Source organism: Balaenoptera ricei, chromosome 2 (assembly GCF_028023285.1).
Source record: "Balaenoptera ricei isolate mBalRic1 chromosome 2, mBalRic1.hap2, whole genome shotgun sequence".
Lineage (NCBI taxonomy): Eukaryota > Metazoa > Chordata > Mammalia > Artiodactyla > Balaenopteridae > Balaenoptera > Balaenoptera ricei.
Genome location: NC_082640.1, coordinates 175,254,913 through 175,281,160, shown reverse-complemented (window position 1 = coordinate 175,281,160; position 26,248 = coordinate 175,254,913). Strand labels below are relative to the sequence as shown.

Here is a 26,248-nt window from a genome sequence, read left to right as displayed (position 1 = left end):
ACAGTAACCAAACGGGCGGTCCTCCTGTTCTTGGAACCAGTCAGAATAGTTGATTTCCCTTTACATTGTGGAATCATGTTGCTTAAGATATCAGAAACTCTAAAGCAGTTTTGGCGTTTCTGTGCTAAGTTGGTCTTCTAAACACATTCCCCACCCCCATTGTTCAGATGAGAATTTGTGACATTTAAATGTGACAGAGTAGAGCTTACAAAATTGGATTTTTGCAAGGTGAATGGACTGAGTCTCAGCTGTGGATGTCCCAAGCTTGAGATGCCAAAAGAAGAAATGGTGGTTTCTGATAACTCCAAGCTCTCCTTGAGCCACCTGAGACTGAAGCTTGTCCAGACTTTTAGAGGAAAGCAGAGGAGGACTGAGGTGTGGGTCACCTGGGAGGATGGCCGTGCTCGGGTCTGTCCAGCTTCTCTTCTCACCTACCATTACCCTGCTTTCTTCCTTTGGGAGGGAAACTCCTCTCAGGCTGCCTTTACCTTGTCAGCCCCTCACCTGCGTCCCAGGGGAGCCTCAGGCCAGTGTCCTCCCCATCATTCTGGAAACAGCCGGCAGCTGAGTCTGTCACCCCTGCCCCCCCTGCAGCCTCTCCAGGGGCTCCTCATTCTCCTGCACAGGTGGGAATCCCCTCCCCCACCAGACACCACACACAGCGCTGTGACATGGGACAAGCAGCCCGACCCCTCCAAGTCGTTTCCTCCTTTGTCCAGTGGGGATAACAGCCAAACTCGAAGCCCTGGGTCGTGACCGTTCAGAGAGGGCGCCTGCGTGTGAGATGCCTTGGCTTGGCGCTGCTGTAGAGCTGGAGCTGGTGAGGGTGGACCGTGCTGGTTCCTGGGCTGCAGTGCCGTTTGTGCTGCCCCGTCCTCTGCACTCAGGCATCGTGCCTGGGCACTTCTCCCGCCAGAGCACCTTCCCTTTGTCTGCCTCGGTGAAGCCCACGCAGATGCTCTGAACCTGAGTTTAATTATTTTCATGATCACCCTCATCACACTTTTCAGCTCTCATCTGCTTTGTCTGGGTCCTGCACGAGTTTGCAGGCTCCCTCAGGGCAGGGACTTTGGCGACCTTTGCTCTCCCAGGGTCTAGGAGCACAGTAAATGCCCTAATACCTGCTTCCATCCCGTGAACTGGGTCCAAAAGAAGCAGACGTGACTGGCCCAACCGTGCCCGCCTGGGCCGAGGGTCCTCCCTGGGGCACGTTTATGGGATGGGCTGGACTCTCAAATGTTCCTACTTTAATGCGTGGCCTGTACTGAAACCCTGGGTCTTTATTGACCCTGGGGTTCAAAAGGTGGGATAAATTGATTTCTAAAGGCAAAGCCACTTTGATAAGCCTTTGATCTCATGCTTTTTAAACAGAAAGTAATTGGAAGTGGGACCAGTGAAGCCTTCCTCTGTTTTTTCCCTTTGGAAGTATTCTCCTCTGGTTCTGACCGAGGTTTCCCCCTTGCTCTGGAAGGTCAAAGTCAGTACCTCAGAGCTCCGTGTCCATACCATCCCCAGCTCCAAAGTTACTGGGTTTGGTTTTGGGGGGGCATGGGGGGGCACATTTGGGAAGGGGTGATCCAGTGCCTAAGTTCATAGGTCATTTAAATTCCAGGGTGTGTTTGAACTCCTCCTAGGTACCGTCTCAGGAAGGGAGAGCTTGAGCCCCTGGAGATGGCCAGCTTGGTGGGAACAGGGCGAGCTGGAGCAGCTGTGGTGGTGGCTCAGTGGCCGCCACCCTGAGAGATCCCAGAGGTTTGGGAGCAGACAGATGGAGTTGGGAGGTGAATTCATCATGTGGCTTTGAAATCCAAGCGTACGTTCTGCTGTGGCTGGAAACAGTTTAGAATGTGTGAGAAGCGGTAACTAGACTTTATTCTAGAGTAGACCAGAAATAAATAAGAAAGGAAGAATATGGTATGCTCAGGAGAACTTGACTTTTGGTCTTTTAGGAAGCTGCTTGATTTGGAAATCATCTTTGACTTAAAAATCAAGGAACTGGGCTTCCCTGGTGGCGCAGTGGTTGAGAATCTGCCTGCCGATGCAGGGGACACAGGTTCGAGCCCTGGTCTGGGAAGATCCCACATGCCGCGGAGCAACTGGGCCCGTGAGCCACAATTACTGAGCCTGCGCGTCTGGAGCCTGTGCTCCGCAACAAGAGAGGCCGCGATAGTGAGAGGCCCGTGCACCGCGATGCAGAGCGGCCCCCGCTTGCCACAACTAGAGAAAGCCCTCGCACAGAAAAGAAGACCCAACACAGCCGTAAATAAATAAATAAATAAAAATAAAATGACTAATACTCTTAAAAAAAAAAAAATCAAGGAACTACACCCACTTTCATAGTGTTATTCACAGAAGCCAAAGGTGGAAGCAGCACAAGTGTCCATCTGTGAATGAATGGATTAAGAAAATGTGGGGCTTCCCTGCTGGCGCAGTGGTTGAGAATCTGCCTGCCAATGCAGGGGACACGGGTTCGAGCCCTGGTCTGGGAAGATCCCACGTGCCGCAGAGCAACTAGGCCCGTGAGCCACAATTACTGAGCCTGCGCGTCTGGAGCCTGTGCTCCGCAACAAGAGAGGCCGCGATAGTGAGAGGCCCGTGCACCGCGATGCAGAGCGGCCCCCGCTTGCCACAACTAGAGAAAGCCCTCGCACAGAAACGAAGACCCAACACAGCCATAAATAAATAAATAAATAAATAAAAATTTAAAAAAAAAAAAAAAAAAAAGAAAATGTGGTACATGCATACAATGGAATATTATTCAGCCTTAAAAAAGGAGATTCTGCCACATGCTCTGACATAGATGAACCATGAGAACATTATGTTGAGTTACATAAGCCAGTCACATAAAGACAAATACTGTAAGGCTCCACTTATATGAGGTACTTACAGAGTAGTCAAATTGAGAGAGACAGAAAGTACAATGGTGGTTGCCAGGGGCTGGGGGGAAGGATGCTGGGAATGGGGAATTAAGTGTTTAAGGGATGGAGTTGAGTTTTGCCAGAGGAAAGGAATTCTGAAGATTGGTACAACAGTGTGAATGCACTTAACACTACTGAATTGTACACTTAAAATTGGTTAAGATGGTAAATGTTAACGTGTATTTTATGTGGTCTTTCTGCTATGTGTATTCTACCATAATTTTACCCAAAAAGGGACTGAACCCACACTTTTTCCTTCTGGAGGCCCTTGTTCTCTCCATTCTCTCATTCAGATAGGTACACCTGTGATGCAGGCAAAGGAAGTATAATAGGATGTTTCCACTCCATTCTATGGACTTGGGGATTTTCTGTGTTTTTTTGGGGTTTTGTGTTTGTTTCTAACTTGTTCAGGCTCTGGGAATAGAATGAGACCAGCTGTTGGCTCTTTGCGCGTGGAACCTGGAAGGTGGCTTCGGGGACACCTTTAGGAGGATGCGGTGGGTGTGACTGTGGGCCGTTACCTCCTAGGGTCCAACAGTGTGGATTTGGAACAGCCAGTTAGAAAACCAAGAAGTTGGACTGGTGGGTACTCCAGCCCAAGGTTGTACAGTTGGGGCTTAAGTTAACGCTGATACAGCTGAGGTGCCAGCTGTGTCATCTCTGCATTTAGCATAGAGCATGAGGCGGGATTTGGGCATTGCACTGAATTAGATGGGTCCCCACCCTCTCTAATATGGTAATGAGGTGGAGATGCTAGGAGCATAAATTGAGAGGAGGATAGAAGGTTTTTGTGGAACGTATGGCCGTGTGCCAGATGCTGGTCTCAAGTATTTTCTGAAGGAATGAAGAGGGCATCCAATAAGAATGTCCGTGATGTTAATCATACAGGGTGTGGAACCTCAGCCCCAGCTTTAAAAGTGGTGGGTCTTTCCCACTTAGTGGCTAAATGACCATACATGGCTAGCTGAGCAGAATCACTCAGCATTTCTTTCCTTTCCATTTTTTTTTTTAAACGCCTTCTTTTTTGTTTGTTATAAAGAAAAAACATTTTCACTTGGAGTCAGCATGGGGGTTTTTCTACATTGAAGCACTTAATCTTAAGTCTGAACAGCCAAGATACTCCTGTTGGTGATGGGTAGTCCTAGGGTATGAGGACTTCTTAGCAGTTCATGCCTAAATCAAACCGTGATTAAACTGTCAGAAACAGAAGCATCCCTTTCTTTTTTTTTGATGCTCAGTGAACTTCATTTATTTTTTTTTTTACTGAAGTATAGTTGATTTACAATGTTGTGTTAATTACTGCTGTATAGCAAAGTGATTCAGTTGTACACACACACACACGCACGTATATACACTCGTTTTTTCTATTCTATTCCATTATGGTTTATCACAGGATACTGAGTATGGTTCCTGGTGCTATACAGTAGAACCTTGTTGTTTATCCATTCCATATATAATAGCTTACATCTGCTGACCCCGACCTCCCACTCCACCTCCCCCCCTTGGCAACCACAAGTCTGTTCTCTGTCCGTGAGTCTGTTTCTGTTTCACAGATAGGTTCATTTGTGCCATATTAGATTCCACATATAAGTGATATCATATGGTACTTGTCTTTCTCTTTCTGACTTACTTCACTTAGTATGATAATCTCTAGTCACATCCATGTTGCTGAAAATGGCATTATTTCATTCTTTTTCATGGCTGAGTAGTGTTCCATTGTATATATGTACCACATCTTCTTTATGCATTCCTCTGTCAGTGGACATTTAGGTTGCTTCTTGGCTATCGTGAATAGTGCTGCTATGAACATAGGGGCGCATGTATCTTTCTGGATTAGAGTTTTGTCTGGCTATACGGAAGCATCCCTTTCTTCTTGAGGTCTTTTGGGTCTAGGTCACTGATATCAGCTTTAGACTTGGAATCACATGTGTCTAGAAGAGCAGTTGGTGACTTGCCCCTGACGAAGCCGGGGAGGATGAGGAGGAAGGTGGTGGAAGAGGCCAGGGTACACAGTGCCCGCTCTTCCCATTTTAGTGTCTGGACTTGGAGGGAGGGCTGATGGAACCACTTCTTCTTTCTCCTTACTTACCCCTGCCTGACCTGTAAAGGCCCCACTCCATTAGCCGTTAGCTGCTGAGGCTTTAAAATGAACTAATTTGACCCTCTTCCAGGCAGAGGACAGGAGTGTTCCCTGCACGCTTGGTTTTCCTTGGATTTGGTGCTGGTCTGGCATCCAGACTAATATCCTGCCTTGGGCTGGTGAACAGTTACTGGGGGAGGGGTCATATTCCATCTGGGAATGAGCTTTCCCTGCCCCTGTGAGGGAGACCTTGGCCCACTGTGCATAATCAGGAACCTGGATGCTTTCTTGTCCGCCTTGTATTTTTATCACATAAATGATAGTAATCAGAATAAAACTTTGCCTAAGAAGAGAGAAGGCAGATGTTCCCCACTATCCTGCCAACTCAGCACATTAAAGTGGTTCATAGTTCACTATCCTTTGGAGCCTGTGGCCGTTCCCTGGGAAGGGAATCTGTGGCTCTCATGGGGACAGCTGATGGCTATTAATACCCTGAGGAAGTCCTCTGTGCCAGCCGCAAAGGGGAGGGGTTAACGTCTTCCTCCCCAAGCATGCTTCTGGGCCACGGCCCACTGTGAGAACACATCTCTGTCTTTCTTTGGTTGAAATGTCACGTGTTGCGCTCCTTTTTTTAGTCATCTTCTGTGTTCCACAAGTGGCTGTCGGCTTTGCCATGTGCATCTTTTGTTTACGGATCTGTTTGAGAGCTTACTGTGAGCATCTGAGCTGAGCCTGAGCACAGACGCAGTCTCGGTCTGTTCTTCGAGGTTGCTGTAGCTTGTGTCACACAGGAAGGGCTGAGGCCCTCAGCCAGGATCTAGAGTCCCCGTGGCAGAGATGACAGACACCCTAGCCTGGGGCATTTCCAGAGCAAGTGCCGCCTGGTACCTGCCCGGACTTCAGAGGGCAGGAGGCCTGGGGGTTAGAGGTGGCATCAGGAGCTGTGGAAAGCTGGGCTGAGGCGGCCCAGAGCTGCAAGGAGGGGGACCGGGTCGGGGTGGGGAGATGGGCTGTGGCCACATGGCGAGTTATCAGCAGAGCTGGAAGCCAGTTCCCACGTGACATGACAGAAATCTGGTCATAGTTGGCTGGGGCTCATTACCACCCATCCTCTCTCTTTCTTGCTGGCCGGGGGCACAGTCGGGACATCCCTGGGCTTCATAAATGTTCCTCTGCGTTATTAAGGCTCAGGTGACTCTAATGGAGGGTTTTGAACGAGTCCCGATGGCGTGTGGCTGGTGGAATGTTAAAGCCGGAAGTGGCCATGGGTGTTTCTGGCCCCGCCGGCCGCATAGCGGGATGCCGGAGAGCTCCCTCCACACAGTGTGGAAGCCCCTCCCCGGAGAATGAGAGATTCTGATGTAACTGGTCGGTGGGCTTGGGTATCAATATCGTTTAAAAGCTCTCTTAGGTGCTTCTTTTTTTTTTTTTTAATTAATTAATTAATTAATTAATTTATTTATGGCTGTGTTGGGTCTTCGTTTCTGTGCGAGGGCTTTCTCCAGTTGTGGCAGGCGGGGGCCACTCTTCATCGCGGTGCGCGGGCCTCTCACTCTCGTGGCCTCTCTTGTTGCGGAGCACAGGCTCCAGACGCGCAGGCTCAGTAGTTGTGGCTCACGGGCCTAGTTGCTCCGCGGTGTGTGGGATCTTCCCAAACCAGGGCTCGAACCCGTGTGCCCTGCATTAGCAGGCAGATTCTCAACCACTGCGCCACCAGGGAAGCCCTTAGGTGCTTCTGATTAGATGATTCTGATGTGCAACCAGGCCGGGAACCACTAATCCTCTTCCCCCTGCTCCTCGTTCAGCAAATGGGAAAAGAGAAACACGGGCCATCGAGTGGTTTTCTTTGGTCCTTTCAGTGACTCGAAGTCACAGGCAGTTTGAGTCCAGGACCTGTGAGGTCTGGGCTCCTGTCCCCTGAGGTCACCTCATCCCCTCCTGGCCTTGCCTTCCCGGCAGGCATCCAGGCATCAGCCAGGGATCCTCACGAGGCTGCGGAAAGCCTCGTGGAAGTCGCTGGAGGGGCTCTGGCTCGTGTACCTGGTGTGGGCAGATGGATCGGAGAACACCTGAGTCTGCTTCCTGGTGACTTTTCCAGCGTGACAGGACGGGGCAAGAGAGCTCGGGTTTTTCTGTTTGCACCTGGCTTTGAACTTTGAGGAGGAGCGCTCACAGGCTTGGTGCCATCTGAGTGTGGCTTCTGTGGCACATGCTGCCCTAGAGGCTGGGCCTGAGCGGGTCGCAGGGAGGAGACGCGGGGCAGCCCGCGGGCCAGGCCTCCCCGGGCTGAGGCCTCGCTGCCTCTACCTGGGGGTCCCAGCACCGCGGTCAGGAGAGCACGGAGCTCCGCAGGCGCCCCCAGGGGCTCACCTTCTCACCACGGGCCTTTGAACCTGACCGGCTTGTCTTCAAGCCCCCAGCGGTAAGGCTGGAAAACACACACTGTTGCTGAAGGCCTGGGCGACGGTTCTTAGGTGAGCTTATCGCTCCTGCTCTGGTTGCCATGTGATGTAGTTATCTTGTTTTAAATTTCAGCCATCCGGAGAGCTGGTTCAGGAATGTCAGGTGCTTCTGGTCCCGTGAGCCCCTTCTCCGTTGAGAGTCCTTTGCAGAAAGCCCTGGGTGCCCCTCACCCCCATCCCGCTCCAGGCTGGCAGCCTCTGAGAAGGCCCTCCTCCCCCTGAGCACCTGCTGTGTGCCCTCCGTCTCCAGGGCCACCCTGGGAGGTGCTGCGGATGCAGGAACGGAGGGGCCACCGAGAGGTTCAGCCACGTCACTCGGCCACGAAAACACCTTTACCAGGTTCAGAGCCCAAACTATCTGACGGCAAATTCCACAAACAGATGAAACAATACTTGTGTAAACATTTTGTGTTTCCAACCCTGAGGTTCATTTTCTTTTCCAACACAAGTCCTTGCATTAGCAGCTGTGCTGCTTTTATGTGAATGGCTACACCAAAAGCTGATACCACCTTGGGCCTGATCTCTCTACTTCCCTATGCCTCAGTTTCCTCATTTATAATATGGGAGTCACAACAAGGTTGCGCTGAGGATAAGTCAATGTAGTTAAAATAAAAGAGGAGGGCCTGGCACTTAGTGATTTGCAATCACTGCTATGGTCGCAGCTGAAAGCAGAGGGTGCCCGGAACTGGCCCGTTGCAGTGGGCTCTGGTTGCCCTCTCCGGTGCCATAGTAGGTTCTGAGGCCCCTGAGCTGGTCTAGGGGACTAGACTGGTTCATAACCCACGACAGCAGGGCCCTGGATCCCGCAGGTCATCCCCGCGCTGGCGTGAGGAGGAAGGGCCTAGGGAATCAGCGAGGACTCCCTCCTGGTTGAACAGTCATGTCACACACTATGATGTGGGTGTCGTGGGACGCCTACAACATGCCACACAGGCTGTGTGGGCAGAACACACAGATTACCCTCTAGAATGGAAACTGCCAGCTACCAGGGCAGGGAGGAATCCAGATGTGACCGTGACGAGGATTGTGTGTGTGCCCACGTGTGCAAATAGACACAAGCCCTGTTCTAACACGAGTCTGCTGCTGCATTTACTTTTTTAATTATAGGTTCGTCATAGGAGAGAGAACACTCAGTCATTAAAGGACTATTAAAAAGTATGAGGTAGATGCTTCAGGTATTATTAGCCCCATTTGTCAGATGAGGAAGTAAGGCCCTGGGATGTTAACTGACTTGCTCAGGGTCACGTGCAGCTAGTGGGTGTCAGGCCTGAAATTGGCACCCAGGCCTTTGTGCTCCTGGTGCAGTGTTTTCTTCTGTGCCGTATGGCCTCTGAAATAACACACGTGGATAGTTTTTCAGAGATGAGGAAGTGGGTGGAGATGTGCCATAAGCAGCGAGCCATGTTCCCCATCCAGGACAAAAATAGTTGGGGTTTTAAAACCCCAGAATATCCAGACACCTGTTTGGCACACCCTGGACTACCCAGGAAGGGCACCAGCTCCTGCCTTCAAAGCTACCTGCCACCTGGTGACCTGAAACCTGTCTGTCTCCAAGCACAGGTTTCATTCCTGCCTGTTGGCTCACTTTCTTACTGAGGCTACGGGAGGCTCCCACCTTCGTAATGCGTGCCTGGGTACCACTGTCTGTCCGAACTGGAGGTGATGTGGGCCGTGGGCCCCAGGGGGCGGGGGTGACAGGGAGTGCGGCCCTGGCGTCTTTTCCCCTATTAAAGTTACTTGCTTCGGTTGGACAGCAGAACCCTGGGTAGGGGAGAGATGGAAAGGCGTGTTGGACCGTGACAGTGGTTGGATGACATTTGTTGGTAGACCTCTTTTCTCCCTAGATTGTTAGAAATATCCAGAGTCCTATAGATCAAATAAATCCTTGGCCAACAGCCTGCACTTTTCACCTGGGGTTCTGAGGTTTGGGGTCCTGCAGACGTGCGAACCTAAACCTCAGAGCAGACCCAGCCTGGGGCACTGTGCTCCTGGTGGACCTTTCCTGTGTCAGAAAGGGAGGATTTGGCGGTGTAGGTCTCACCAGGTGGCTTGTTGGAAAAGGCTCTTGGGGGTCTAAGTGATCACATTGCGTTGCTTTACGGGGAGATGTTACTTTGAAAGAAAACAAAGAAAAAAATTTGTCTTTAGAGAGTAGGGACTGTATTGTCCTTGGATGCTGGGTGGATGGTGACCTAAGAGCCACCCTCATGCTGTGGATTTGAGGGGCAGGATTCAGAGCATCAGATGCAGCCACATGTCCTCCTCTGGTGACCAAGGGTGTGCCAGTGGGCCTGGGTCCACCTGGGGGCTGTCTGTGACCAGGGAAGTGAGGACCTCAGGGCCCAGAGTCCAGCAGTGCAGGAGAGAGTGGCTGATGGTGGGGGGATAGCAAGCTGCCTTCTTCCCTGTGCTAGTGCACGGTTCACAGCACAACAGTGAAAGTCAGGGTCTTTTCTCCTGAGAATATTTGGATGATCCTCATGGCGTGGATTTTGATGCATTGATTCTCTCACTTCAGTCTTACTGGGCGCACCAGTGCACGTGGTCCCCAGGTGTGATGCCCTCTGAATGTCTTCCCAGGATGCATAGGGTGCCACGGTCCCCCAGGTGTGGTGCCCTCAGGATGTCTTCCCAGGATGCACAGGGCGCCTGGTCCCGGGGTGTGGTGCCCTCGGAATGCCTTCCCAGGATGCACAGGGCGCCTGGTCCCCAGGTGTGGCTCTCCAGAAGGCCTTTCCCTCACACGGATGCAGAATTGGCCTTCCTAGTGGAGATAGAGGGATGCTGCCTTTCTGCAGGTTTCACAGCATCACCTGTCACTGGAAAAGTTTACACACACAGAGAAATTTGTTTGCCTCACTGTCGGGAAAATGGGCCTCATGAAGTTTGATGCGACTGCGTTCCGATGGTACAGTCCTCTCTATTGGCGACTCCTGCTCCCTGCCCCAGCACGCAGCGGACAATAAAATGGTTTACAATCTGCGGGAATGCTTGTGTCTTTTCCCAGCGCTTCGTTTCCCCCGAGAACAGCGCTGTTCCCAGGGGTGTCCGGTTTCCCACTGCCATTCACCAAGCCCCACACCGTCCTTAAGCAGCAAGAACTGGTTTTACCAGGTAAACCGATACCTCCACGGGTATCCTGGGCGAATAAGGATGGGGCGGCTTAATAAGTTACTGGCGGACCTTTGAGGAGGCCGAATGGCCCTGGCTCCTCACCTCTCCTGTTCCTTAACACTTGAGTGGGCAAGCAGAAGGAGGGAGGGCCTCCCCTTTCCTCCAAGTGGGGAGGAGGGCTCGCTCGATCAGACAAAGCCAGTCTTGCCTGGGGCCCACGGTGGCCCCCTGAAGTTCCTGGCTGGACCCCCACTGGGGCAGGGCAGGCTTGGCCCTTAAATAGACTCCCTGGGAGATGGGTCTCTCTGTCCAGCTGACTGCTCCAGGCGCAGGGGCCTGGCAGAGCCAGTGCACAGGGGTGAATCTTTCACCCCATCTCCAGCTCTGCAGCTGATGGTGAGGAGAAGGGGCTCCTTCAGGCAGCTGTGGGCTTGTAAGCTTTTTACGTGGTTTGGCAGGAAGGCCCTGGGGCTTGGGAGCCTGACAGGTGCTGAGGAGGGGATATGCAGTGGAGCATGGGAGCCAGATCCCCTGGGGTCTTCAGCCAGACTCTCACCTTACCTCCGAGGCTGTGGTCAGTACCTGGAGGAGCTGCGAGGAGGGAGGACAGCCCCAGCCTTGCGGGGGACAGGGAGGCGACTTCAGGAGTGAGGGCCTCCTTCTCTCCTGGAGCAGTCGGGGGTGACCGTAGGCCTGTGCCACAGGGTGTCACAGAGGCACAGTCAGCATGATGCCGCATGTCCTGAGTGGGTACAGTTTAGGATCTAAACCTGGTGGCAGGGCCAGGTTTGGAGGGTGTGGTTGAGTCTGTGCCTCATGTCCAGGAAGGCTGTGGTCTCCCCTTGAGTTTTCTGTAGAACACCAGACAGTCTGGGACCCGGGGACCACCCGCTCATGCTTGCACCCACTTCTCAGACTGAAGTTAGACTTGGTTTTATTCCCCAACCTTGGGGGCTGTGTCTTTTCCCCTCTTCTCTCTCTCACCTGCTGGTTGGCTTCCTTGGGGCCCAGCATGGATCAGCTCAGCCCTTGGCCCCCAGGAGGGATGGAGAGATGAGCAGACGTCCTCCCGGCTCTGGAGGAGCTCAGGGTTAAGACACTGCAGGATATAGTGGAGGCTGAGCTGGAGATGACACAGCTTTGTAAGGGTCTTCATTCCTAACAACCAATTCAGAGTCCAGATACTCTGGGGAAGGATTAACTGTTCCCACTCTCTGTATGATCTTCTCCTAGGTGCTGTGTTGTGGGACCACCATGTTTATGGTGTCCTTAGAAACCGTCTAGTCCAGGGAATGGCAGGTTGGTTTAGATGGCATCTTTTGGGTGAAGATGGATTAGTTGTGGCTGCTCAGAGTGCTGTGTTGAGAAGAGCTAGGAGGCCTTGCCCTGGATCTGTGGGCAAGAGTGCTTTAATCGATTAGTGATGTCTGCCATGCAAGTGGGAGGAGGAGGCGAGTAGTGTTTGCTGCACAGTGTGTGTTATCTCTGATTTTACAGATGAAGAAACTGAGGCCCAGAGAAGTTGTGACTTGTCTCCGTGTTGGGTCTGGAACTGGAGCCTAAGGCTGCCGCTCCCAACCCAACGCTCTTCCCGCTGCCCTGACACTGAAGAGCCCATCCTCGCAAGAGGCCGGACGTACAAGTGTGAAGCAGTGAGGAGAAAGTACCAGACTGGGCCATTCAGAAAATACACCATAGAAGAAATCAGGTTGAAGGCAGGGAGATGGGCTTTGACAGGAGAGAGGAGTGAGCTGGGTCTTGCAGGAAAGGCCTGATTTGGATGGAAGACAGTTCTGTCATCCCTCCATGAGGACTCTCACCAAGGCTGTGGGCAGAAAGTGCAAAAGGTGCCACCCTCAACTCTCTCAGTGTGTCAGGTTTGAAAGTACTCTTTTTCAGGAGCAGGAAGAATGGATGACTTTCTGGGCATTGAGAATGCAGAGAAGACAAAATCCTAGACCCCAAAGATTCTTTCCACGTTTGCCAGCTGGTTTGTCCCACCTGCCCTTTGCCCAGCACCTGTGCTCTGGTGGTGTTGAGACTTGGGGTTTGTAGCCCTTGTGGTCCCTTTGGTAGCGTGTGATGCGTCTGATGGGTCACAGCCCCCTTCATAGGACAGGCTCCCCACGGAGTAGCCTCTGCACCTTTAACTTCCACCCAGCCAGTGCCTCTTTGGGAGCCATTGTGTGATGCAGGTGTGGCATATTCCGTGATGGGAGCAGCTGCTGTCAGCGGGTTAAACAAAGGGTGGATCAAGGCCTACACTGCTTCACGTCCCAGTTTTTAGCTCATTTTTCTTGCAGGATGAGGAGTCAGTTTGGCCCTTACAGGAGTTGCTTGATTTTTCCACCAACCACGTTACTCCACCCTTGTGTGTCGTCATTCCCCCCATTTCACAGTCTCCTTGGCCAGTGGTTGGAGTCACAGAGACCTGCTCGGGGCAGGGGGGGTGCAGGTCAGAAACGCTGCCTGGAGCCTCTGCAGGTTCACCAGCAGGAATCCTGTATGCACGCTCTGCCCGCCCCTTCTTCCTCTTCCCCGCTACCCATCTCTCTCTCCCACTTCTGGGCTGTCCTCCAAAAACATTCAGAGTGCTTCATTTTAATAAGCACATAGGGAAAAAAATTTCAAAGCATGTAATTGTGGTTATGTAAGAAAACACCAGTATTCTTTAGAGATGCCTTCTGATGGAGGGGTGAGATGACAAGGTGCTAGAGTTTGCTTTAAATTTTTTTGTTTTATAACAAAGGGAGGAAAGGTGGATGAAGCAAATCTTACACATTGTTGAATTGGCATGTTGGGTACATGGGGGTTTATTGTTGTCTCTCCTTTTATTTACATCTGAAATTTTTCACATTAACAGTGTTTAAAAGTGTATAAGATTCTACTGAAAACTTTGTGTGTATAATTTTTGGTGCTCTTCCATAAAACTGCTTTAACCTGCTTAGAGATGCATGTCTGGCTGACATGCCAGCACTTTGCTCTGTGTCCTTGCTTCTTCCTCCTGCTTGTTGAAACTGGTGTGCTCCTTTGTGTAGTGTTTTCTGAAAAGTTGTAGTACATTCAACCACCCCAACGTGACGAGAATTCTATCAATAACATTTTACAAAGGTTTCGGGTACTCTTGCATAAATGGTAATGTGAGTTTTGTTTTTATTGGATAAACATTTATTGAGCATCTGTGTATGGAGACAAAACACATATGAGGGAATGAATGCTCTGGGACAGGGGCCCTGCCACTCTCAAGATCAACTAGAAGCTGGGAGGTGCGGGTCCTTTTAGGATCCCACCCCATAGCACGGAGGTGCTTTCTCACAGTGGGTTTGTTCAGGCCCCAATATCTCACTCCCTTTTAAGAGACTGTAACACCTATATTCAACCCCAAGCACCTTTGCCTTTACTTAAGTTTTCTCATCCTGCTCTCCGGGTAAACTCTTTCTCCACTAATTAAACTTCTTACAGGCAGAGAAAGTTGATTTTTTTTTATGTTGGTTTCAGGCAGGCCCACTGGAAATGGGGAAGGAGTCAGGCACTCCAGTGGGAAGCCCAGGTGCCGGTGTAGGTACAGACCTGGCCGTGGAAGGCCATCGCTGGCACCTGGCTCCAAGGAGAGTAGGTGCTGGAATGGAGTGGAAGGAGGTGAGCTCACGGAGTCCTCTCTGGGGCACTGCCCACATCCTGCTCATGTGGGCTTAACGCGAGGAGGTGAGGAGTCAGGGGCAGTGAATGACGGACTGAGAAAATGCTGGCCATGGGAGACCGGGTCAGACTTCGCAGTGGCTCGTCCCGTGGGCCCCCAGAGACAAAGGCCAGATTCTGTACACAGACTGTCCTGGGGTGTCTGTGTTTCAGCCCTTGACCCCAGGCTTGACCCTACTGGGATGTACTTCTTGATGTAATCCTCTGACTGCAGTATCATCCTTGCCCTTCCAGCCCCCTCCCTCCGGCAAGAATTGGCCTGTTGAGTGGGAGGCCTTGGTGGGAGGGACACCAGGTTTTAGAGTCACGTTGGCTGGGGGCCAAAAGCCAGCTCTCGCACAGAGTAGTTTGAGATGCTGGGTCATCATTTGCTCCCTGCGAAGGAGGCGCTGACCCAGGGAGTTGGGGAGGGATCAAAGGTCTTGATGGCTAGTGTGTCGCCAGTGATCACTGCAGTGTTTCCTTCTCATCCACTGCGGAGGGAGTGCGAGTCGGTGCAGGCACTTTGGAAAACAGTCTGGCATTAAAGCCTAAAGCTCAACATCCACATGCCCTCCGGCCCAGCTGATTTCACGCCTAGGTGTATACTGGAGAGAAACTCCTGTGTGTGGACTCTGGGAGACTTGTACAAGAGGGTTCACAGCGTGTCTGTGCACAACAGCAAAAGGCTGGAAGCAGCCCAGATGCCCATCAGTGGGGGAATGGATGAATACGCTGAGACGTGACCATACAATGGAATATTATACAGCTGTCCAGACAAATTAACTGCAGCAGCACGCAATGATGTAGACGAATTTTAGCAGTGTCATAAATATTAGGTAAAAAGGGGATGTGCTCCCAAAGATTACATACAGCACTAATCCTTTTCTGATAAAGTCAAAAGTAACTAAAATAAATGTGCTTTTTAGGAACATGTTACAGATGCAGTAAAACTGTAAAAAAACAAAAAAAAAAAGGCAGGGGAATGTGCACTTCTGATTGAGGTTGGTGGTATCTGGGATGGGAGGGGTCGGGGTGTGGAATGGGGCACCGTCTGGTTAGATGTAGGTTCTTGTCGAGGTCCCAGCCTTTGCTGGGGTTGGTGGGTTTGCAGGTGGTTATTACGTTGTGAAAAATACTAAATGAAAGTGAGTCATGTGTGACTACAGATGAATGTCAGGAGCCAAGGATTATGATGAATAATTAACCCAGTTCTGTGCGTGTCAGGTCCAGCACTCCCCCACTCCCACCCCAACTCGTTTTAGCAAAGGCTGTGATGGCCCAGTATTCGCTGGGCTGGGGCGGAGCCTACGTTCCCGTTGCTGCCCTGCCCTACCCCCCACTCCCTGCTTTTGTCCGGCTCAGGCCTCCGGCCTCCACGGTGCCTGCTGGCTGGAGTGACCTCGGCCGGCTTGTGGCTTTGCTCTCCCTTAACCACTTGCTTCCTATCTGTGTCACACAATCGGTGCCTTGTTATATATGGCCTCACCCACTAATCGGTTCCACATGTGTGTATCTTTCTAACGCGATGGTTATTTCCACAAGGCCAGAGGTCACGTTTTATCTCCTCTTATGTGGCAGGTCACTCCCCTGCTCCTGTTCACGCGCCCCTTCTTCCTTAATAAAGGAGCCCCCAGCCTCCCCTCCAGCTGGGCATGGCCATGCCGCCGAGGGACACGTAAGTGGCAGTATTGAGCGCTGCTTCTGAGAAGCCTTCCTAAGAGGAGGGGGCAGCGTGCCTTTCTTTCTTCCCCCTTCCTGCTGCCCGGACTGCAGTGCCGCGCCCAGGTCCCTGACACCCTGGGGTGGGGGGAAGGGTCTCGTGGTCTGCTGGTCTTCTGATAGCTTGAACCCTGCGTTAAGTCCCTATTTCCATGTCTTTGTGGCTCACAGATGAGTGTAATTCTCAGGGATCTAGCATGTAACCACCCCGCCCCCGTGGCTCTGAGCACCATGAGTGCGTAATGATTGCACCCTGAGTCCTGTGGATTAAAAAGGTCAGCAGCACCTTCACTTGGCACCTGGACTCTGAGGAGCTGGCATTGGGTCCCGGGCTCCACTCCCCTGCAGGTGACCTGGGCAGGTCACCTAACTCCTGTGAGCGCCCCTAGATCTGGAAGTTGGGAAGCGTGCCTGCGACAGTGGCCGTCCAGTGCCGCGTGCCCCAGACGCTCACTTGCTCGGAGTGTAATTTTCACGGCCGTCTCCACTGCAGAGTCGTGAACGCCCTCGAGGCCCGCCCCCTGCGGCGGCCTCACTTTCCGGGAATGGCCTTGTGGCTTCCAGGACCCATCTGCCCATGTTGAAGATGCCCCTCCCGGCCTGATGCGTCTGTCCCTCCCTGCTCACTGCGACTCCTCGGCTCTGCGGACATGCGAGATGAGATGAGCTTGCTTTTTCAGATGGGGGACCTTTATTATAGCTTCTGTTTATTTTTTTTTCTTTAGCAAACTGTCTCGGTGGACACAGGGTGAGGGCCACTCTGTGCAGGGGGGCTGGCGGCCACGCTGGTGTGTGGCGAGCGACAGAGGGGGCAGCTTATGCGTGCGTGGAGCTGCAGCCAGAGCCAGGCCTGCCCGGAGCAGTTCTGGACCGTGTCCAGCCACGTTTGGCCTTGCTTTCCTGGGTCTGAGTGGCCAGGGTAGTGGCAGCGTGACCGTTGGCAGAAGAGGCCTTTCCTACCTCGGCAGGCCTGGCGTGTCTGTGGGCCATCAGCCGTGGCCCGAGGCAGCGCCGTGGCTTATCCTGCTGCCACCATCTTACCCCGGGCTCGTGGCCCCAGCTGGGAGGCACAGCACATCCCGCTTTTCTGCATCTTTCCTCTCTGCTCCTGGGGATTTATGATGACTGGTTGCTGGCTTTCCAGCGTTCCTTCTCTCCTTTGCATTCATTCAGGGAACGTGTATTTAGAGCTTGTCCCATGCCCGATGAGAGCCCCGTTCCCGACTCTGCGCTTGATAGTGAGGGTGGTTGACAAATGCCCGTCTCCACCACGAGTCTGAGTTCCAGGCGGGCAGAGATCCCATCTGCTTTCACTCGCCATCACACCCCCAGCTCCTAGTGCACTGCCCGGAGTAGACCCGGGCTTGTTTTCACAAGTAAGTTTATTCCTGTGTCACAGTTCAAGCACCTGCCCCACTGGACACAAGATGGTGTGGACACACTGGAAAGGGTTGGACCAGAGTGAGATGTTCCTCACACATGCCCCCCACCCCATGCCTAACAGAGCCTCCACGTTACTGTGTGCTCACTTAATGTGCAGAGGTGAGCCTTTAACTTTCTTTGGCTTAGCCTGGAAGAGTCCACTTGCTGCAGTGGCAAGGTGGGCACAGACTGTCATCCTGCTCAATTCGGGCTCGGGAACAGCTGGTGAGGGTGCCTGTATTTGCTTGAAGTGTGGGCTCTCAGCTGGCCCTGCGGGAGGCCGGGCAGCTGGCCTGCCTTGTGACCAGGTGCTGGGGCAGGTCTGTGTGCCTTAGTTCTCCTGCCTCTTCTGAAATGTTCTTTAAATCTGGTGGTCCTTACACCCACCTTGCTCACATCTGAAGAAAAGCGTCCCTTTTCTTTTTTTTAGAGAATGAAAGTTAGCAGATGTAAACTAGTATATCAATGTATAGGATGGATAAACAACAAGATCCTACTGTATAGCACAGGGAACTATATTCAGTTATCCTGGGATAAACCATAATGGAAAAGAATATGAAAAAAAAGAACGTTTATATGTGTATAACTGAGTCACTTTGCTGTACAGCAGAGATGAGCACAACATTGTAAATCAACTACAATAAAATTTTTTTTTTAAATAAAGAGGATAAAATTTTTTAAAAAATGAAAGAAAGAAAGGGGGGCTTTTTTTTTTTTTTGGTCCTCAGATCAGAGCCTCATGCAGTAGGGCTCAGTGATCTAACTGTGGGGCACTGTTTCTGCCCCTGTCCTACAGGGTCCACATTCAAGGTCTTCACCTTGTGAACACACACACCGGCCTGGGCCTCGTGGCCCTTCATTAGCTCATCTGACAAATGCCGAGTGAGCCCCTCCTTGTGCCAGGCCCTGGGGGGCAGTGGGGAGGGAGATAGTCCAAGTGACCACCCTGGGGAGCCTGCAGCCTGGTAAGAAGAGTTGGAAAGTGAAGCTGGTTTAGCAGAGGAAGTTCAGGTCGCGGGTTTATAACTAGTGGCAGAGGATTACTGGTCCCTCCCTCACATCCCTTCACAATTTTATACGGTGTTACAGTGCTTATCACGCTGGGTTACACAAGGGTGTGCCACCCGCTTAAGTCCTGGCTCAGGCAGACATCACTAATCAATCATCACACTCTCTGCCTCTAAGCCCAGACCTGGCCTCAGAATCCTTCTTAACACAGCACTCCAGATACTGCTACCAATAACCTGTGCCTGACACCCAGGCTTAAACCCTCTTTATAACCCCTGGTATCATGGTGAGTTACTCGTGTGAGCACTCCTTGTGCCTCCCAAGGCTTCAGAATGGGCTGTCAGACCGTGAGGACCACTGCACTGCTGGCTCTGGTTAGGCTGGGCCACCACCAGTATCGGGCTTAGTGGGACTGCACAGCCTGTTCTAGCCACCTTCCCATTTGCTCTCCCCTCTTCCTGGAAGTCTCTTATTCCACATGTCCACCTGACATGCTCTCTCTCTCCACTTGTGTTTGTTCAACTGTTGATTAATCAGAGGACCCTCTTTGACCACCTGTCTGTAATAGCTTTATTTTCATTCACTCTTGGGTCGTCCTACCCTTAATTTTATTCTTAGCACTTCTTACTTCCTGGCACATCGTATGACCTTTTCATTTACCTCTTTATCTCCCTCATTTACTGTGGCATCCCCAGCAATCAGAAACATTTGATCAAGTGCATCTTGTGTTGGCAAATCCTAGTGGGCCAGGCACACCCCCTGCCAGTTAGGATTAAATGAGGTAATACAAAGTGTGGAGCCCAGGCTCTGCTTTAGCATCGTTCAGAAGAAAGTGTTCTTTGCACTCTAGCAGGGAGAGGGCGTGTTCAGTTGAGACCCTTCCTCCCTGTGGTCAGTTGGTTCAGTTTAGCCAGCAGCTGGCGAGCGTGTCTGCTGCGGGCAGCACATGCAGAGGCCAGGGGTGGGGGAGAATTCAGAAGTGAGCACGCTACGGTGCCTTCCCCCGAAACCCAAGGTTCCCAGTCACCTCGAGTATGGGGTACACTGCGCTGGGGCTCAGGGGGCACAGATGAAGTGATTATTTCCAGCCAAGGGGTTTGGGCAGGGAAGGAGGCACTGGAGGTGGGTGTAGGGGTGGAGGGGATTGCATCAGGTGCCCACCCCCCCAGCATGGACAGCTGCCTTGAAGTCGATACCATCTGTTGAGATTTTCACTTCCTGCTGAGATGGTAGTTATTACAAACTCGTTTCTTAACCTTTCTCCTCCCCAGTTTTTCAGCTGTGTCCTGAATTGCCCTCCCCCCGTTTCCTGCTATAGAATAAGTTCTTGGTGACAGAATGAAAGAACCTTCCAGAGTTTCTTGCTCTCTGGGTGAAGTCTGACCATTTGTTGCAAACTCCCATGATGACGAGAAGTGACTGGTTTGCAGGATTTGTTTGCTTGTACCACCTGTTTCAGTGGCAGCTTTTTCAGAGGGGCACGCGGGGGCGAGGGGAGCAGTAATATGGTCTCACCTCGCTCCCTTATCCGCCACGGAGACTTCACTGCTCCCTCAGTGCTCCCACAGAACTTGACCCACTTCTCCAGCCTTGACCATTCTCTGAGGCTCAAGTTCTGTTGCTGTGCCCAAGGCAGGGATCACTAATCAACCATGCACACTTTGCCCCTGGAGCCAAGACCTGCGCTTAGAACTCTCAGCCTAGCACCCCGCCAGCCCTTCAGAGTTGAAACCTCTGCCACCCTTCGCAGTAGAAAGTGTCATGTGTGTGCTTTTCCTCTTGAGACCAGAGGGAAAAGAGAGAAAGCAAGAGCAAAGAAGGGACATTGAGAGGCTCCTGCTCAACCCCTCCTCCTGCCTGGCCCTAAGCCCCGAGGGATAGAGCAGGAAAGGGGTGTGGTTGAGCCCAGGGGTAGGGAGGATTTCCCTGGGCCTGGGGATCTCCAGGACAAGCCCCTGCACCCCAGTAGCTGTGGCCGTCTCTTTATGGGTTTCACTTTCCAGTCGCTGCAGGCCTCCTGCATGTGTGCACCGCAGGACTGTTCTAAGTTGGGACCCTTGGGGCAGGAGGCAGGCGTGCTTGTTCTCCCTGAGCGTGTCTGGGACAGCGCCCATTGGGGGCCTAATTACATGCCAGGCGCTCCTGTGGCTTGGGTGTGATACCCCCCTGCCCAGCCACCTGGCGGGGGTTAAAGCAGTGATAGGCTGGCGGTGGACCTGGCTAGGGGACTCCAGAGCCACTGCTGCCACTGTGGAGATAAGCACAGAGCGGGTGCCAGGCCCCAGCTCCCTGTGCAGGGCTTCTCTTTCTCCATTCTGGGGCTGCAGTGGGTGGGGGTGGGGTGGGGGGAGACACAGGGTGGGAGAGGGTCTTCTGTTACTTCCTTTGCCCTTGTTGCCACCTGGACGGCACCTGCTCTTTGTTTCCATTTTAGCTGAATGCTCCCTCCCGGAAGCCTTCCTGGATTAGTCCTCCTGTGTGCTCCCATCGTCCCCCAGCTCAGATGCCTCACATCTGCTCTGTTAGGGCACCAGGCTTGCCAGCAGGCCCGTCCCCTGCCAGGCTGTGGGCTCCCCCAGGGCAGGGCCCCGCCCCATGCACACACTCACTGCCCCCTCTCGGTTTTGTTGAGCTTGTCTGTCTGTCTGCATTTCCTAGATTTGAGGACAGAGGTCTTGTCTGTGTATTCTGCCACCACCACCTGACCAGCACACCGCCTGACCCCCAGTAGGTGCCCAGGAAATACCGTGGTGTAATTAACAGAGTGAACGGCTACCCTTCTGCTCTCCCTGCCCGCCAGCCCCCTGCCCTGGGGCGATGGGCGTTAGGCCTGGCTGACTCGGGCGCAGTGATGCCCCGAGGCCTGCGATGCCCACGCTCTGTGGTGGCAGCGGTGGCCTGGCTTCCCTGCCTGCCTCTCTCTGCCCTCACAGGTCCTGGCAGGCTGCCACCTGCCGCTGATGCGCCCACGCACACTCTGCCCCTCCTGCTCCCCCGTGTCCCCCGGGAGTGAGGGACTGGTGCAGCACCGTCGGGTAGTGGGTAAGGGCTGCCGGCGTGTGCCGCCCGCCCCGGCCCGGCCCTGCCTGCCCTGCCTGCCCTGAGTGGTGGGTGGAGCAGAGTGGGGCACAGTGGCTGCAGAGACGCATGATCCCCAGCGCAGCTGCTTGCTGGGACAGGGGACGGCCGCCCCTCTCCCGCTGAGCTCTTTGGGCGTGCCCAGGGCAGAAGGTGCCAGGAAACCAGCCTAGAGCCGCCACCTGGCTAGGGTGCAGGGGAGCCGGATGGGTCACGTGGACCTGGTGGTGTTGGTGGCTCCACCAGCCCCGCATGACGGGCGTCCCCACCCTGCTGTGACCCCGCACGCTGCGCTCTGGCCTAAAGGTGGTGCCGGCTGTGAGCCCCGTGCCCTCCCTTGCCTGCGCATCAAAAAATGTTAAATTTTGCAAGAAGCCCAAGGAAAGGAACGCTATAGCTGCTGATTTGTAGCTTCAGGATCCCTCACCACCATAAGATAGGGTTCTTTGCGTCAACCCCAAGCACGGACGCTGCTGTTTTGCTGGGAAGAGAGGACAGGGCAGCCCTGAGCCACTCTAGGCATTGAAGTGTGAGGATAGGACCCCCCCTCCCTCCCCATCCTGCCTAAACCTCTAAGTCCTTCTTCTCCCTCCCCCAGATCCCCACTGCAGCCTGGTCGTGGCGTGTAGTGGGCCCTCAGTAGACACTGTTGAATAGAAGTGAGCTCCTTGGGGCAGAGGAAAGGAGCCCTAGGGCAGAGCTGAGAAATCCTGGCTTTATAGACCCAAATGGGGATGCTACACCCCTGTGACGTTCCTCTCCAGGCCTCGGTTTCTGTGTTCCGTAGATAATCTATAAGGCTCTACCGGTTTTATTTTTTCTTTTTTTAAATATTTATTTATTTATTTATTTTTGGCTGTGTCGGGTCTTAGTTGCAGCATGTGGGATCTTTCGTTGTGACGTGCGGGCTCAGTAGTTGCGGCGCACAGGCTCCAGAGCACGTGGGCTCTGTAGTTGTGGCGTGTGGGCTTAGTTGCCCCGCGGCATATGGGATCTTAGTTCCCCGACCAGGGATCGAACCTGCGTCCCCTGCATGGGAAGGCAGATTCTTAACCACTGGACCACCAGGGAAACCCCCTCTGCTGGTTTTGAGTGCTGATTCTCACCACCCTCCGCTGTTGGCTGGGGTGGTATGGGTCCAGCTTGCCATCGCCCCCGCTGGCCTTCTGCTTGCTGGTGGCCTCACCGCAGACGTTCTTCCCTAGAGCCCAGCTTTAGCCGCTGGTGACGAGGCTTGTATTTACCATGGAAAGTGGTTCCTGAGACACCATTTATGGGCAGAAGTTCTTCTCAGAGGAGATGAATGTGGTACCCTGCCCGTGCTTCTGGAGCTGCCCCCACCACCTTCCTTGGTCCAGGGGCTCAGCACAGATGCTTCCTGGCATCAGAGCAACCCAAAGGGAGGGTGGCAGGCATTCTCGGGGACATTTGAATTGTCCTCCTGTTCCGTCCCTGTGGGTTTCCCCTGGCTCTTCTGGGACGTGTGGGCACTTGGCTGTTTTCAGAGTTGGCAGCCCTGAGTTAGTAACTGTAAAGATGTGCCAGCACCCTCACCCCACCCTCCCTCTAAAGGAGCCAGACATCCCTTAGAGATGGTCCCCCTCCTGTTACGGATGAGGGTGTGGCTCACAGAGGGACCGTGACTTGCCTGAGGTCACACAGCGAGTAGCTTTGCCCTCACTTGGTGTTTGAGTTTCCAGGTGTTCCTTCCCACACGTCTCTTCCTCCTGGGTCAGCTCAAAGGAAATATTTGTTTTCCTCTCTGGGAACAAAGGCTGGGCTTGGTTTGTTTCTGTGAATGCAGCCACGAGGACAGGCAGTCACCAAGTGTTCAGGGGTAGGGGGTTTTCTGACGATCTGGGAACCACAGATGGCCCGGGTTGGTGGCCTTAAATCGCTGGGTTCTGAGACTCGGTGTGGCCTCATTAGGGGAGCCGGTGCTCCTGGGCTTGTGCGGACCTGAGCTAGTTTCAAGCCCTGGGGACCCCAGGATTAATTGAAACTAGGTGGAACAGATGGGTTGAGTCTATCAGCAGCTTTACGTGACAGTCTCTTAACATAAAAGCACTTCATTACCCACTCATTTCGCCAGGGCTTCCTGCCCCAGTCGGAGGGAACGTGGCGGAAACGAGAGCCCCTCGTCCAGATGGAATCACAAGCACGTGGCCCGTGGGCCCGTCTCTGAACAGGCGGCCGAGGATAAACCATCAGGCTTACGTCTCCACTCAGCAGCTAAATTAAAAAAAATCGTTCTCCTGGCTGTAACATCGCAGAACGTGGGCTGTGTCGCTGCGTTTGGGGGTCAAGTCCCTGTTGCTCTCAGATGGGATAGCATTGTGGGAGGCATGATTGGTTGGGGGTGGAGGCAGCAGGCTGTCACTAGGTATGAGACAAGCGTAACTCTAGAAAGTGCCCCGGTCTGTGGTCTCGGGGAAAGCTCACCAGCCCAGAGCACCCAACCTGGCCCTCGCTCTGCATCCCGCCGTTAAACCCCGTTACCAGCGTTGTGCTGTGGTTCCCTCCGAGTGGAAATGCTAGTGATTCTCGTCCTGACCACTTCACATGATGTTGGGAGGAGGAAAGAGAGGGGACCCTCCCTGTGTTTGGGTGTGTGTTTTTGTTTGGGCCAGGATGTTGTGGAAGGGAGTTCAGGAGCCCCTCTTGGACAAATCGAGGTGGGAGTCCGGAGGAGTGCTAATCGATGGCAGGAGTATAAGCCCCGTGATGTGTGCAGAGACTGCCAGGAATACTACTCCTGACTTTCTAGGTCTGTCCGTGTGAGCGTCTCGGCCTTTCAGAATCCCAGAGGCACCTCACCTGTGTGAACCTTAGCTGTGCGGTTTCTGGAAGAGTTACGGCTGTGGGGTTTGCAGTCTCTCCTCCTCTCTCGGGGCACTGTAATAGACGCTGGGGACATTGGAATACGTGTGGTGCCTTTCCCATCTGAGTCACGTCTGCTGTTTAGGAATTTTAAATTCCCCTTGCTTTGCTTTGTTTGCTCATAAAACTATCACATTTGGGATTTTACAGTTGGAAAGCCTGGCATATTCAAACCAGCATTACAAATTCACTTTGAGATGTTTTGAACTTTGGTTAACATCTACAAGCCGTGAGATCTTCAGGCACGTGGTGGCCGATTTGGCTAGGTAAAATAGGAAGTAACTTAACAGGGGAGTAAAGTAACTTGTAGTAGTGGAGCAGAGTAGTTAGTTTTTAGGACTTGGTCCCCTTGTTCATGTGAGAAAGAGAAGACACCACTTCCAAAAAAGAGACTTAAAAAAGAATAAAACCGCACTCAGTATAAATTTTGAGGAATGTTTTCTGATCAGTCTCATTTTGTCAGCTGTCACTTAGCTGCTTTTTGCTGCCTGTGCGTGGGGAGTCACTGGCGAGGCAAAATGTGAAAGTGCAACAGAAGTGGGCGGGTGAAGCATTAGGAGTTGAGGGGAAAGAAAATCATATGTGATTAAGGGCATCAAGGATGGCTTCATGGAGGAGGTGACATTTTTGCTGAACTTCAGAGGATGGATAGGATTCTGACGTGGTGATCGGGGCCAGTGATGTGTGAGGACGAAAGAGCGCCCCAGTGGGAATTGCAGAGTATGTACAGTACACTGTAACCAAAGGTTTGACTTGCTGGCCGCACTTAGCAGCTAATACATTTCCTGGCTCTCTCCTTCACCTGCGGGACTCTAAGCATTCTCCGCAGCCCAGCTTAGAAGCTGCTGCCTCTGAGACGTTTTCCCAGACTTGCCAGAGTTTGGCAGTGCTCCCCGTGCTGTGCTGCCCTGACACCTGTCGTTTTGTGCTGTGACGGTCTACCTCCCTGCCTTTTCCGCCAGCTGAGAGTTCTCAGCTCACAGCTAGGCCGCTCAGTATGTGTTTCTGAGTATCTGAACCCCAGATTTAAAGGTGTGCTGGGTGCGCACTCAAAGCTGTTATTACTTGTGTTACTGATTCTCAGTATTGGATAGGTCTCTGTGTTGCTTGGGCTGTGTGGACTGCACAATTTTGCTGTCTGGACCATCCTGATCTCCTTGGCAACCGTGAGCATCATCTTCTTCCTGGATGCCTCGTGTGGGTGTTTGTCTTAACGTCTCTGGGATCTCCCTCTCATTTCCTCTGTATTAACAACTCCTTTTCAAACTCTCATGGAGGGTCATTCCGTGCACCTAAACTCAAGGCATTTAGCAGCGTTTATTCTTCCTTCCTGGCAAAATGTCGAGCCATAAAATTCATTTGGCAAGAGAAAAGGATTTCTTCCCATTTCGTCGTGAAATCATTGTGCTTAATCCAACAATCCCAGTGTTACCAATGGAAACTGAAGATAACCTTTGCCATAGACACGCAGAGTGTTTCCACCCTGCAACTTTCCGGGACCTTTCATTTCTTCCACCAGCGGAGAAAGTGACCTTTCTGTTTGAGCATGCACAAAGGTTGACATGAGCCTTGGCACGATTTTAAGCCTTTTCAGTGAGGCCCCTACGTTGCCTCAGGCGGTGGGTGAACTTCTCCGGGATCCCTGAGCCTCCGTTTTCCAGGGACTGGTGCTCTGGGAGCCCACCCCTTCCTGCAGGGCCTCCTGCCTCAGGTCCCAGCGCAGGGCCCAGGGCTGTAAGCCAGCCTCTGCCCTCATCCCTCAGTTCTCCTGGCTGGCATCTCTTCTTCCCGGCCGATGGAGGCTTTGCAATTTCTGATGGAGGATGCTGGAATACAGTTTGATTGGGGGGTTAGGGGGCGGTGATTAAAAGAACCAATAATCCACA

At 52.7% G+C, this 26,248-nt stretch overlaps 1 protein-coding gene across 6 annotated transcripts in view; it reads left to right on the top strand.

The window, feature by feature from the left end:
- Positions 1 to 26,248, top strand: part of CCDC88C (coiled-coil domain containing 88C) — a 124,371-nt gene that overhangs the window by 19,918 nt on the left and 78,205 nt on the right. The window contains exon 1 of one of the 6 annotated variants that reach the window (XM_059914835.1): positions 12,186 to 12,421. The exons of the other annotated variants lie outside the window; for them this stretch is intronic. The gene's annotated coding sequence lies outside the window, so the exon portion shown is untranslated. Of the gene's footprint in view, positions 1 to 12,185; positions 12,422 to 26,248 lie in introns of those variants that run through there. 6 annotated transcript variants of the gene reach the window in all.